Below are 13,981 nucleotides of genomic sequence, written 5' to 3' on the forward strand. Positions count from 1 at the left end.
ACACTTGAGAGAAGGAAAATAATCCAGAGGTCATCTAGCTCTTTTGCTTGCCCTACCACCATAAAAGAAAAAACTTCACCTGAACAAGTAAAAAGAATGGCAGTGATTTTGATGGAGGCGCCATTATGCTTGGTATCTACTTCAAAAATAATAAATATCTTACCATATTAAGTATTAACATTAATGCTTATGATATTACATTAGGCAAAGGATTATTAATGATCATAGTGCCACATTTTAGGAGCCCCCTGGGCTAGATGGGGCTAGCTGGATTCAGTGATAGACAAGTAGATGCAAAAGTCCCCCAGGTATTAGAGCTAAATCTGTGAGAGTAGGTGACTTCCCCAGGCATCAGGGAATAAGAGTACAAGAAAGAAACCCTTCCTAGGGCAGATGGTTTAGTCTTGTATCAGATGCTGTATGAGTAGCAGCCAGAGAGTCCAGCCAATAGAGAATGGAATCCTGAAAGGTTGGGTCAGAGAGGCTGCTGGGTACCGGATAGTAGAGTCTCAGAATGCGGGTGGGAAGGGTGGAGGGAGGGGGGTGGGAGAAGGGGTTGAAGGCAAGGGGGGGGGGGTGGGGGGGGTTAGGAAAATATTTGGCTAGTATTAGGATAAATCAGCGTCCCTCTATGGCAGCGAACAAGTCTTCTGAGATTTGGTTAAGTGTGGTCTTCACAGAATGCAGAGGTGGAAAGACAGAGCCCAGGTAAGAGTCAAATCAGAGAAAGTGGAGACAGCTTGCTCCATCCAGGAGCCTGATGGACCAAAATGAAGGAATTAAGGGAATTATCTGGTCACTTTCCATTTCCTGACCCCATACTCTTGACTTTTGTGCGAGTGTTTTAAAAAGAGGGCTGGTTGACAAAGAGGGGCTCAGCTTATGCCCCAAAGTCCAGCCCTGGGGAGTCCTAATTAACCCTCTCCTAAAGTTGGACTTCGAAGAGAACCGTCCAACTGCACCGTTGGGGCGGGAGAGGGGGCGGCCGGGCCTTCAGAGAGCCTAGCCTGAGCCTCACGTCCGGGGTTTGAGGGTGGCCCAGCCCCCAGGATGCGGGAGGGAGTCATGGTGACCAGACCCTGGGGGTGGGGCCAGCGGAAGGAGCGCTGCGGGGGTGGAGGTCGGGGAGGGACCCGTGATGGGGAATGGGGGATTGATAAAAATAAATATAGAGATTTGGGGTGAGTTGTTTGGTTGTTTCTTGTTTTTTTAATTCAGAACTGTGTTTTCCCTGAGCAATTTCCTTTTGACGATGCCAATCGTCAGTTGTCCTACAAATTATGGTCATAGAGAGTTGATTGAGAACACTGAGAAGTCAAGTGACCTTTCAAGGGTCACACAACCAGTAACAGTCAAAGACTGGAATTGAATCCAGATTTTCCTTACTCTGAGGAAAACTTGCTGTCATACTCTTTATGACAGCAGTGATTAAATTGCTGCTTCCCTTTTATGGCTTACCTAGATTGTATTATTATTTTTTTATTTTTTAAAATGGCAACTGGCATTCATAGAATCCCTTTAATGACTGTATTATCTGATTTGAGTCTCACAAAAACCCTTCTTGTTGCATTATTATTTCCATTTTATAGATAGGAAACCAAGCCTCAAAAAGATTAAGTGACTTGCTTATGCTCAAATACCCAGGAAGTGGCAGACCCAAGGTCTTCCTGACTCCAAGTTTGGCAGTTTACCTAGATTTTAGGAAACCAATGGATAAAAGTATCTCATGTTATTCTTGTGGAAAAGATGGAGGTGATGAGTACAATAAGGGTGATTTAGAACTGGTTGAATCCTTCAATAAAAAAACCCCCAAAATTAGTTCGTCCCCTGCTATGTGCCAGGCATTGTAGCAAGACTAAAGACAAAAGCAAAATAGTACCTGCCCTCAAGGAGCTTACATTTTAATGGGGGTGACAACATGTACATAACTAGAATATATACGAATTCAATACAAGAAAAATCTTGGAGGGAAGTCACCATTAGCTGAGAACATGGGGAAAGATCTCATGCTGCAAATAATATTTGAACTGAATCTTCAAGGAAATCCAAGAGACAGAGGTAAATAAGAAAGATCATTTTATACAGCCACTACAAAGATACACAGAGAGAAATGGAGTGAAAAATGTCAAGAAGGCCAATTTGGCTGACCATAGAGAATATGGAGAAGACTAGAAAGCGAAGAAGGGTCTAGTTGTAAAGAGCTTTGAATGCCAAAAAGAGGGGGTTACATTTATTTGATCCTAGAGGTTACAAGGGGCCCTGGAGATTATTGTGTAGGGGTTGACATGGGCAGACCTGAACTTAAAGAGAGTCACTGTGGTGGCTACATAAGGAGAAACTTGAGGCAGGTAAACCAAATAGTCCAGACAAGAGCTAACGAAGGCCTGAGCTAGAGTGGTGGGCATATCAGAGAAATGGTGGAGGCAGAAAGCACCAGACCTGGCAGCTGATAGGATATGTGCAGTGAGTAAGAATGAGAGTGACGAGCCAAGGATAACATCAAGGTTGTAAATTTGGTTGGAAGCATATTGGTACATTCAACAGTGATAGGGAATGTTAAAAGAAAAGTGGGATTAAGAGTGAAAAATGAGTTCTGTTTTGGACCTGTTGAGCTTGAGATGCCTATAGGATCTGCAATTTGAATGTCTAATTGGTAGCTTGTGATGTGGGCCTGTAACTCAAGACTCAAACTAAGATGGATATAAAAATGTGGAAGTCATCTACATAAAGATTATATCTGGACTCGAGAGCTACTAAACTCACCAAGAGAATGAGTCTAGATTGTAGATGGAGAAAAGGGACAAAGTCAGAGCTCCCACAGTTAGGAAGACATGGATGATGATCCTATAAAGGAGTCTAAGAAGGAGGAGGAGAACCAAGAGAAAACAGTGTTACAAAAACCCAGAGAAGAGCCACTATCCAGAAAAAGAAGGTAGTCAACAGTGTCAAATATTATAGAATGCAACAGACAGATCAAGAAGGGTGAGGCTTAGATTTTGCAATTAAAAGGTTATTAGTGACTTTGGAAAGAGCAGTTGACTAGTCTAGACTAGAGTTGACTAGTTATGAAATTAACTCAAAGATTTAATGACCAGGTTAAGAGAGATTAAGAGATTAACTGATGTCAACTTGGAAAGAAGTCTCTAGAAAAGTGCTTCAGAGATCTATCTGGACTTGGCCTTGCAGAGTTTAACATTAGAATCATAGATTTAAAATTGTGAAGGGTCTATAGGAGGCATCCAGTCCAACTACTGCACACACTTCTCCCCTCCCTTCCTGCCTCTCCAGTAGACCTCTTCCCTTCTTATACTAGATGCCTACATTTTGTTTATGCAAAAGATTTTAAAAATTATATAATAAAATTATCTATTTATCTTTCAAAAATGTCTTCATCTCTTGTTTGGTTAAGAGTACACATCTTACCCATCTGTGAAAGGTATGTTACCTGCTTCTCTTCTAACTTTTTTTTTTCTAACTTTTTAATATAATGATTTTCAATACTCAGGATATGCATTCATTTTGAATTTCTGTCATAAGGCTTTCTAATTTTCTTTGAAGTTCTTATCAAATAAAGAGTTCTTATCTGGGCAATTTATGTTTTTGGATTCTTCAAATAACTGGAATATTGAGTTTAATTATTTTTTGTTCTTCCTAGTTTAATCTATACCATTGCTCTACTTTTCTATTTTTTAACTAATAACAAAGAGTTTTGGATGAGTGCTGCTTTAAAATATAGTTTGAAGTCTAGAAGTGCTATTTACCCTTCATTCCTACGTTTTTTCATTATATCTCTTAATATTCTGGATTCTTTTGTTCCTCCAAATGAATCTTGTTGTTTTGTCTGCCTTTATAAAGTATTCCTTTGGTAGTTTGATTGATAGTATTAAAGCTGTAAATTAACTTTGGTGATATTGTCATTATCATTCTATTGGCATAGCCCAACCATTAATGCTCAATATCCCTTTAGCTATTTGAATTGGGGTTTTTTTTTATTTCTTTAAGGAGAATTTTGTTATTGAATCTATACAGTTATTGAGTATGTTTTGGTAGACTGTCTCCCAAATATTTTATGTCTGGTATAGTTATTCTGAATGGGAACCCCACTTCTATTTTTTGCCTCCTGGATGTTGTTTTTATGTAGAAATGCTACTAATTTTTGTGAGTTTACTTGTAGCCTGCAACTTTGCTGAAGCTGCTAGTTATTTTAATTAGTTTCTTTGTTGATTCTCTAGGATTTTTAAAGTAAATATCAAGTCAACAGCAAACAGGGGTAATTTTGTCTCCTCTTTCCCTAACATTATGTCTTCAATTTCTTTCTTTTGTCTCATTGCTATTGCTAGCATACCTAAAACTATAATGAATAATGGCAGTGAAAGAAATAATCCTTGCTTTGCACCTGTATTTATTGGGAAAATTTCTAACGCAAACTACTAATAGCCATACTGAAAAAAACTTCAGTTCACTAATAAGAAAAATGCAAATCAAAATTAACTTGAAGCTTCACTTCAGAACCAACAAATTGGCAAGGATGCCAAACAATGGGAATAGTCAGTATTGGAGGGGTTGTGGAAAGACAGACACACTCATGCATTGTTGGCAAATATGTAATTTGGCACAATCATTCTGGAAAAGGAGGAAGAGGAGAAGGAGGAGTAAGAGAAATAGAAGAAGGAGAGGGGGAAGAGGGGAAGAAGGAGAAGGAGGAAAAGGAGAAGAAGAAGATGGGGAAGAAGACGATGATGATGATGACGAGGGTGATTATGACATATGCAACAAAATATTTGTGGCATCGTGATTGATAGTAGCAAAGAACTAGAAACAAAGTAGATGCCCATTAATTGGGGAAAGGCTAAATATAGTGCACAAATATAATGAAATATTACTCTGCTGTGAGAAACAATGAATATGATGAATACATAGAAACACAGACTTACATGAAATAATGCAGAGTGAAGTAAAACAAACCAAGAAAATACACGACTACAACAATGCAAATGGAAAGAACAACCACCAAAAAAAAAAAATCCCTAAAAGTGAATGTCAAAAAATGATAGGGACCAAGCCTGGGCTCAAAGATGCTTGTAAGATACTTCCACCTCACTCATTTGCAGAGGTGATGCTCCATGTGTATGAAACACTGCATGTAATGTCAGACTTTTTTGATGTGTTGATTGATTTTGCTGGAATTATTCTTTTCTTCCTCTTTTTTTCTTGTTCTTTGCTGTAAGTGATGACTTTTTTAGAAGGTTTTGAGAAAGATACAACAGGACATGTAGGTGATACAAAGACTAAAGGTATGCGTAAAAACCAAAAGACATCAATAAAAACTTATTTAAAAAAAAGACAAAAGATATAAATAAAATCTATTTTAAAAAAAACACAGAATCAAGAAAATTAAACCAGAACACATCTAGGTATTTTTCTTTTAGGAGTAACAAGAGTTAGGAAGAAAGTAAAGCACTATAAAACAATTTCACTGTGGAGCAAAGATTTAAATTCTTGCTTCTCAAGGAGCTCCCGAGTTTTCTGAAAGGAGAGGGGATAATAGAGGAAAAAATAAATAGGACAATGGATTCTTAGGATTTGGGGCTGAAGCCAACATTAGAACATTAGAAATCATCTAATCCAACCCTTCATTTTACAGATAAGGAAACTAAACCCTTGAGAAGCTGTGACTTGATTTAGGGTAGACAGATAATAAACAGCACAATGATGATGTAAAATCCAGATCCTTTTACTTCAGACCTATTTTTACCCTGCTTATTTTGTACTATGGTATACTTTTCGTAAAAGTAGACCCGAGCTCTAGGACAGTCATAGTTCCAGCATGAGAAAAGTTGTCTAAGATAGAAACTGAAGAAAGGCTAAAAGGGGCCCAAGATAAACTTCACCTTCTTTGAAAGTTAGCCTAAGGGTAAGTGGATAATACTATTCCTTTTTCTCATGGATCAGCTGGGACTAAGCAAGCTGCTTAGGATCTCCCCAGTATCACAAAATCAAAAACCACCTTATATATAAGTTGAGTATGCACATGCTATGGCATAATGCGTGATTTCAGGAATGACAGAAGGGTTCCATTATTTAAAAAAATTCCATTCCTCCTCTAAAAAAATTCTCCTTTGCTTTTTAACTGCTATATGAAATTAATCATTTAGAGTTTTATTCCTTTACCTTAAAATTCTGGATCTGTTAAAAATTCATGTATCCTTGGAAAGAGGTATTATTTTAAACCACCAATTATTTATAGTTCAATTTGAATGAGTTTCACACTTATTTCATAATGAATGAGTTTCAGATCCTTTCCTGATAGCATATTTTGATGGGAGTAAGGATATAAAATTAAGAGGCCACTGGATACTTAAGGAAAAAGAAGGGCACTATAGAAAGGGAAAGAGGGCACAGAATGGAAGATGAAGAGTACTGATGGCCAAATTTGCCTATGTAATACCTGTGGCAACCTATCATTTGTGAGACTTTTAAAAAAGCTACTTTAGCATCAAGGAATTCTGAGGATTAGCATCTACTCAAAGTCAGATGACATATTAGTTTAAAAATACATTTAATAAAAGATAGAAAATAAAATGAAAATAAAATATCCTTTCACATGCTTAAAGGGGATGCAATGAATTGGTTACCACATAACCAGAGGGCCAACTCATACAACTGGAAAACACATTTATTCATTCAGCAAATAAGCATCTAGTGTGTTCGAAGACTAAGACACAACAACCCCTACCCTCAAGGAATTTACAATTTACTAGGTAATACAACATGCACACAAATGAATGAATCCAAAATAATTTTGTATATTGTAATTGTAAATGTAATTACTTTGTAATACAAAGTAATTTTGGAGGGGAAAGATCACTAACAGATGAAAGAGCACAGAAGACCTTGTCCATGAAGTCCTGAACTGAGCCTTGCACAGAGATCCCTAGGGGTTACCAAAGCCACAGCTGAGAAGGGAGGCATCTTGTAAAGAGATACAAAATGGAATGCCACGGAAGAAAGCAGTTGGGCTATTTGAGCAGGAAGACAGAGTGTATGAAGAGAAATAATGTAAAATAAGAACGGAAAAGTAAGCAAGACATCATGAAGGGCTTTAAACGGCAAGCAGAGGAATTTAGTTACCTAGAGGCAATAGGGAGCCACTGAATGTTCTTGAAGGAGGGAGTGATATAGTCAGAGCTGTGCTTTAGGAGTATCAGTTTGGCAAGTGTGTAGAGGACGGATTGGAGGGGCTAGACTAGAAGCAGGGAGATTGTTGCAATAGTCCAGGTGAGAAGCAATAAAGGACTCTCAGCTAGGTTGATGGCCATGTGAGTGGAAAGGAGGGAACAGATACAAGAAATGTGGAGGTAGAATTGATAAGACTCAGAGACTGATAAGATATGGGGGGGGGATAAAAAAGGGGGAAGAGTTGAGGATGACTGAGGTTGTGAGCCAGACTGACTGGAAGGATAGTAGAGCTCTCAACAAAAATAGGGAAATTAGAAAGAGAAATAGGTTTTAGAGGGAAAGATAATGAATTCTATTGTAGACATATTAAGTGATAAGTCAGCATACATGTAGGGAACATACATGACCAGGGAATATGCATGAAAAGGAACACACAAGGAGCTCATGTGTCTGATGTAAGCACATGGAGGGCACACCTGTAGGGACACTTGTGGCCTAGGGTAACTCATCTTTGACACTGCAGAGCAGCTAATGTCCTCTGGTGTCATCATCACACCGCTTTCCGATGCTTTCTGCTGAGTATCACATCTCTACTCTCCATAAAGGGCAAGACATCTTTCCCGGTCTCACAGGGGTCAAACTATTCTCTGCTGTCACCTACTGCTCCTTAGTTCCTGGGGCCATTTGACACTCTGTGTGCATCTGCTAAGGTATGGTGGCTAGGAAGGCTTTCCCTGACACTATCAGGCAGTCATTTATGGCTGACAGCTGATAGCTGAACCACCAGACCTAACCAGGGAACCAAAGAAAATCCATCAGCATGTTCAGGCCATCTATTCTTTTTACTGTTCTTTCTCTGATGCTGTTTCAAAATTCTTATGCCAAGTTATCTGACAAGGAATAAGAAAATTATTTGTTTTGTCTACTGTATATCTGAATGGAACCTATGTCCTCAAATCCATTTGTAGAACTCTATGTCACCAAACACCATAGGAACTATATGGAGATTGGGAGACTGAAGCAAACCTCATTTTCAAGATCCTTTTTGACTGGCATACAGTGAAACTAAATGAAGGAGGCAAGGTCCACATTCCTACCTTTATTATGCAATATATCAATAACCACCACCCCACACTCCTACTCCCCACATTTTTGTTCTTTCAGCCAACACAAAACTTCATTGGCTCCTTATGCTCGATTCAAAATTTTGCTCAAGGCCCCGCAACAAGTGCGTAATAAAGGTGAACTAAAAACCAAGTCTTTAGACAGCCAGCTTTAACAGTCTTTCCATGAATTGAGTATGAATAAGTATAGTCAGTCAATAGGAATTTGTTTTATGTTCACTATGTGCTAAGCACTGTGCAAAGTTCTGAGGAACAGAAAGAGAATAGCTTAGTCCCCGCTTTCAGGGAGATCACAGTGTAACACAGAGGCAGGCAAAAACATGGAAATAACTATGTATATATAGTATATAATGTAAATGGAAGGTAATCTCAGTGGCAAGAGCATGGGAGTAAGGGTGAGGGTACCAGGAAAGGCCTTCGGTAGAAGAGGGGATTATAGCTGAGTCGTAAAGGAAGCTAGGAGTCAGAGGTGAGGACGGAGAACATTCCAGGCATGGAGGACAGCTATCACAAATGCAGAGTTGGGATTTAGAGCATCAAGCGTAAGGAACAGCAAATAGACCAGTTTAGATCATCAAGTACACAGAAAGGAAGGAAAAGGTCAGGTCGTGAAGGGCTTTAAATCCCAAAAAGAGGATATTACATTTGATACCTAGAGTGAGTGAGTGGGATTGATTTGACGTGGGCAGAATTGAATTTTAAGAAAATTGCTTTGGCATCTGAGTGGGGACAGGCTTGAGGCAAAGAGACAAATTAGGAGAGTATTGTAATGAAACAGGCAAGAAGAGATAAGGGCTTGTGCTACCATGGTGCTGAATGAGTGGAGAGAAAGGATAGGTATAAGAGATGTTTTGGTGGTTTTGTTTTTTGTGAGGCAATTGGAGTTAATCGACTTGCCCAGGGTAACACAGCTAGTTAAGTGTCAAGTGTCTGAGGCTTGATTTGAACTCAGGTCCTTCTGACTCCAAGGCAGGTGTTCTGGCCACTGTGCCACCAAGCTGCTCTGAGAGATGTTGTGAAGGTAAAATGATACAAATAGAACATTATCGGTACATGCATAAAATGTCAAACAATGATAATAATTTATACTTATTAAATGACTCTTGTCCTTGTAGTTCAAATCACTAAATACATAAGATAAATGTTCTCTCCCAATTTTTTTTAATCAACCTTGTAAATCAGAAGAGAGAACTCTACATTATTTGAGGTGGGTTGTGTGAGTTGTTTTTTGTGCATTTTTTTTTTTTGAAGGGAAGGATATGTTACCAAAAATACTGACAAACTGCTTCCTTGGATTTTTTTGGGGGTGGTGGTGGTGGAGAATGATTTGTTTATGTTAAAATCAGATCCACATTAAAATAGCAACAAACACTGCTAGGATTGAGATGCCTGGGGTCCCAGTACCCTCCCTCTGTAACTGAAATTGTCTGCTGGACTTCTCCAGTATTCCTCCTCCCATTGTTCCTGATTGCTGGCCCCTGAGGCTCAGGAACACACACATCCTGTTTGGCTTGTGACTTCACTGAAATGCCCACTAGTTCAGATGTTATTGAAAGCCTTCATAATGTGCATTAGCCTCAGCCCATTTCCCTTGTGTGGTAAGACCTGCATAACACACATGGTGTCCTGTTCCAGGAGTTTCTGGGCTTCACAGTGGCCCTCTTTCCCTCCTGCAAGCTTTGCTTGTCCCTCATCTTTCCAGGCCTGCAGCAGCTCTGGGGCCTCTTCCAGCAGATGGCTGACATGCCATGGTACTCCACTCCAGACAGCCCCCTCTTTCCAGAGCCCAACAGAATAAAACTCCTCTCTGCTTGGAACAGATAGGTTAGGGCAACTTCACGGGGCAAGTGACCAACAGCAAAAAATAGGCTGTTTTAAAATAGCATAAAGACTATTATTGTTCAGCTGAGAAAGCTCTTGCCTTCATGGCTAGATAAAAATGAGGGAGAGGGTGGGGAAGCAGGAACAGATTCCATGCTTTGGCAGGCAGAGAGGCTGCACTCATTTTAGAAAAGAAAGTGTTTGTGTAGATCTCCTTAGAGGCAAACAAGCCTTCCTCCCACCATGGGCCTTCTCTTGGATTATGTCAGCTTCCTCTCAACTGACTGGCTTCCTTTTAAACTCCTTCATGTTTTCTGACCAGCCTGCTAAGAGCTCTTGACAGTAATTGTAAGATTCTGAATTCGAATAGATCAGGAGCTCTGAACTTTTCTATTGACCTAAACTTTGCTGAGAGAGAAGGCCTAAAAGGACTGTAGCGTGGGGCAAGGGAAAGAACATTGGACATGAAATCAGAAGAGTTTTGGGTTGGAATCCCATATCCAATAGTTACTAACTCTGAAACCGTAGATAAATCATTCAACAGTTCTAGGCTTTATTCTCCTCATTGCAAAATAAGGGAGTGGGCTGGATGGTCTCAAAGGCTCCTTCCAGCTCTAAATACTAAGAACAATCAGGATGGAGTTTAGAAAGGTTAAGTATACTTTCATTCTATTTTCATTAAGTTCCATGAGGAAATTTCCTTTGGCTTCCAGTACAAGGCTGAACACCTCTTTTAGGCTACATTCTATCTTCAATACATAGCATGTCCTTCCATTTTATAAACTCTCATACTTCTTGGTACCTTTCATCATATTTCTAATCATATGCATCTCAACAAACTTCATCATATTTGATGTTTAATTCTTCCTACTAAATTTAAGCTCCTTTAGAGCAAGAACTATGTCTTATTCATTTTGAGATCCCCCCCCACCCACACTGCTGTTGTTGTTGTTGTTGATTTGTTCAGTTGTGCCTGACTCTTCATGATCCCATAGACCATAGCATGTCAGGTCCTTCTGTCCTTCACTATCTCCCAAAGTCTGTCCAAGCTCATGTTCATTTATCCCATGGCATTATCTGTCCATATCTTCCTCTCCCGTCTCCTCCTTTTGCCTTCAATCTTTCCCAACATTAGAGTCTTTCCCAATGAGTTCTGTCTTCTCATTATGCAGCCAAAGTGTTTAAGCTTCAGTTTCAGTATTTGTCCTTCCAATGAAAAGTCTGAATTAATTTCTTTGATTTAATTGACAGATTTGATGTCTTTGTTGTTCAAGGGATCCTCAAATGTCTTCTCTGGCATCACAGTTCAAAAGCATTGATTCTGTGGTGCTCAGCTTTCCTTACAATTCCACTCTCACACCCATGTATTGCTACATAGCTTTGACTATACAAATCTTTGTTGGCAAGGTGATGTCTCTACTTTTTAGCGTGTGGTTCAGATTTGCCATAGCTTTCCTTCCATTTTTATTTAAAGTTGTGAGTTCCAAATTCTATTGTTCCCCCCACCCCGAGATGGTAAGCAATTAGATATGGGTTATATGTGTGCAATTATGTATAACATTTCCATATTAGTCATTTTATACAAGAGGACTCTAATAAAAGAAAAAAATAAAAGAAAAGTGAAAAATAGCATACTCCAGTCTGTATTCAAACAGTATCAGTTCTTTCTCTGGAGGCAGATAGTATGCTTTTTCCTTAGTTCTTTGGGATTGTCTTGGATCATTGTATTGCTGAGAATAGTTAAGTCATTAAGTTCTTCATCAAACAAAATTGCTGTTACTATGTACAACGTTCTCCTTTACTTCACTATGCATCAGTTCATGTACGTCTTTCAGGTTTTTCTGAAATCATCCTGCTTGTCATTTCTTCTTCGTCTTCTCTTTTTTAGGCAATTGGAGTTAAGTGACTTGTCCAGGATCTTTGGGTTTATCATATACTAGATTACCATGGTCATTTACTAAAATGTAATTTCTACCTAATCTATTCTGCTGACCCACCACTCTATTTCTTAGCCTATACCAGATTGTTTTGATTATTACTACTTTATAATACAGTTTGAGATCTGCTATGGCTAGACCACCTTCTTTCACATTCTTTTTTTCATTGATTCCCTTGATATCCTTGAGCTTTTGTCCTTCCAGATGAATTTTTAAATTATTTTTCTAGTGCTATAAAATAATTTTTGATAGTTTAATTGGTATGTCACTGAGCAAATAGATTAATTTGGGTAGAATTGTCATTTTTATTACAGATAGTAAGTGTCAAGTGTTTGGTCTGAGGTCAGATTTGAACTCAGGTCCTCCTGACTTCAGGGCCAGTAATCCATCCACTGTGCCACCTAACTACCCCTTGTCATTTCTTATAGCACAATAATATTCCATTACAATCATATACCACAGCTCGTTTAGTCATTCCCCAATTGATGGACATCTCTTTGATTTTTACTTCTTTTTTTTCTTAATAGTATTTTTTCCTTAATAGTATTTTATTATTTTGAAAACTAAATATAGTTTTCAATATTCATTTCTGTAAAATCCCTCCTTCCTTTCCCTCCCCCCTCCCCAAGACTGCAAGCAATCCAATATAGGTTTTATATACATAGATATATGTGTATATATATATATATGTACAGTCATGTTAAACATATTTCCACATTAGTCATAGTGTGAAAGAAGAATCAGAACAAAAGGGAAAACCACAAGAAAGAGAAAAACAACAAAAAAGTGAAAATAGTATGCTTTGGTCTGCATTCAGACTCCATAGTTCTTTCTCTGGATGTGGTTAGCATTTTTCATCATGAGTCTTTTGAAATTGTCTAGGATCATTGCATTGCTGAGAAGAGCTAAGTCAATCATAGTTAATCATTGTACAATGTTGCTGTTGCTGTGTACAATGTTCTCCTGGTTCTGCTCACTTCACTCAGCATCAGTTCATATAAGTCTTTCCAGGTTTTCTGAAATCCACCTGCTCTTGATTTCCAATTCTTAGCCACCACAAAAAGAACTGCTATAAATACTTTCATACAAATAGGTCTTTTTCCCTTTTTTGTATGTCTTTGGGATATAGGCCTAGCAGTGGTATTGCTGGATCAAAGGGAATGCACAGTTTTATAGCCCTTTGGGCGTAGTTCCTAATTGCTGTCCAGAATTGCTGGATCAGTTCATAACTCCACCAGCAATGTATTAAGTGTTCCAGTTTTCCCACGTCCCCATCAACATCCAACATTTTCCTTTTTTGTATAGCCATTCTGATAGGCATGAGGTGGTACCTCAGAGTTATTTTAATTTGCATTTCTCTGATCAATAGTGATTTAGAAAATTTTTTTCACCTGACTATAAATAGTTTTAATTTCTTTGTCATATCCTTTGGCCATTTATCAATTGGGGAATGACTTGTACTTGTTTAATTTGACTCAGTTTTCCATGTATTTGAGAAAAGAGGTCTTTATCATACTTGTCGCAAAAATTTTCTCCCAGTTTTCTGCTTTCCTTGTAATTTTGGTTGCATTGGTTTTGTTTGTGCAAAACTTTTAATTTTATACAATCAAAATTTGCTATTTTACATTTTATAATGCTCTCTATATCTTCTCTGGTCCTAAATTCTTCCCTTGTCCATAAATCTGAAAGATAAACTATTCCATGCTCTCTTAATTTGCTTATGGTATCACCCTTTATGAGTAAATCATGTACTCATTTTGATCTTATCTTGGTATATGGTGTGAGATATTGGTATATATCTCATTTTTGCCTTACCGTTTTCTAGTTTTCCTAGCAGTTTTTGTCAAATAATGAGTTTTTGTTCCAAAAACTTGGATCTTTGGGTTTATCATATACTAGATTACCATGGTCATTTACTAA

This window comes from Vombatus ursinus, unplaced genomic scaffold (genome assembly GCF_900497805.2).
Source record: "Vombatus ursinus unplaced genomic scaffold, bare-nosed wombat genome assembly UNPS02014781.1, whole genome shotgun sequence".
Taxonomy (NCBI): Eukaryota; Metazoa; Chordata; class Mammalia; order Diprotodontia; family Vombatidae; genus Vombatus; species Vombatus ursinus.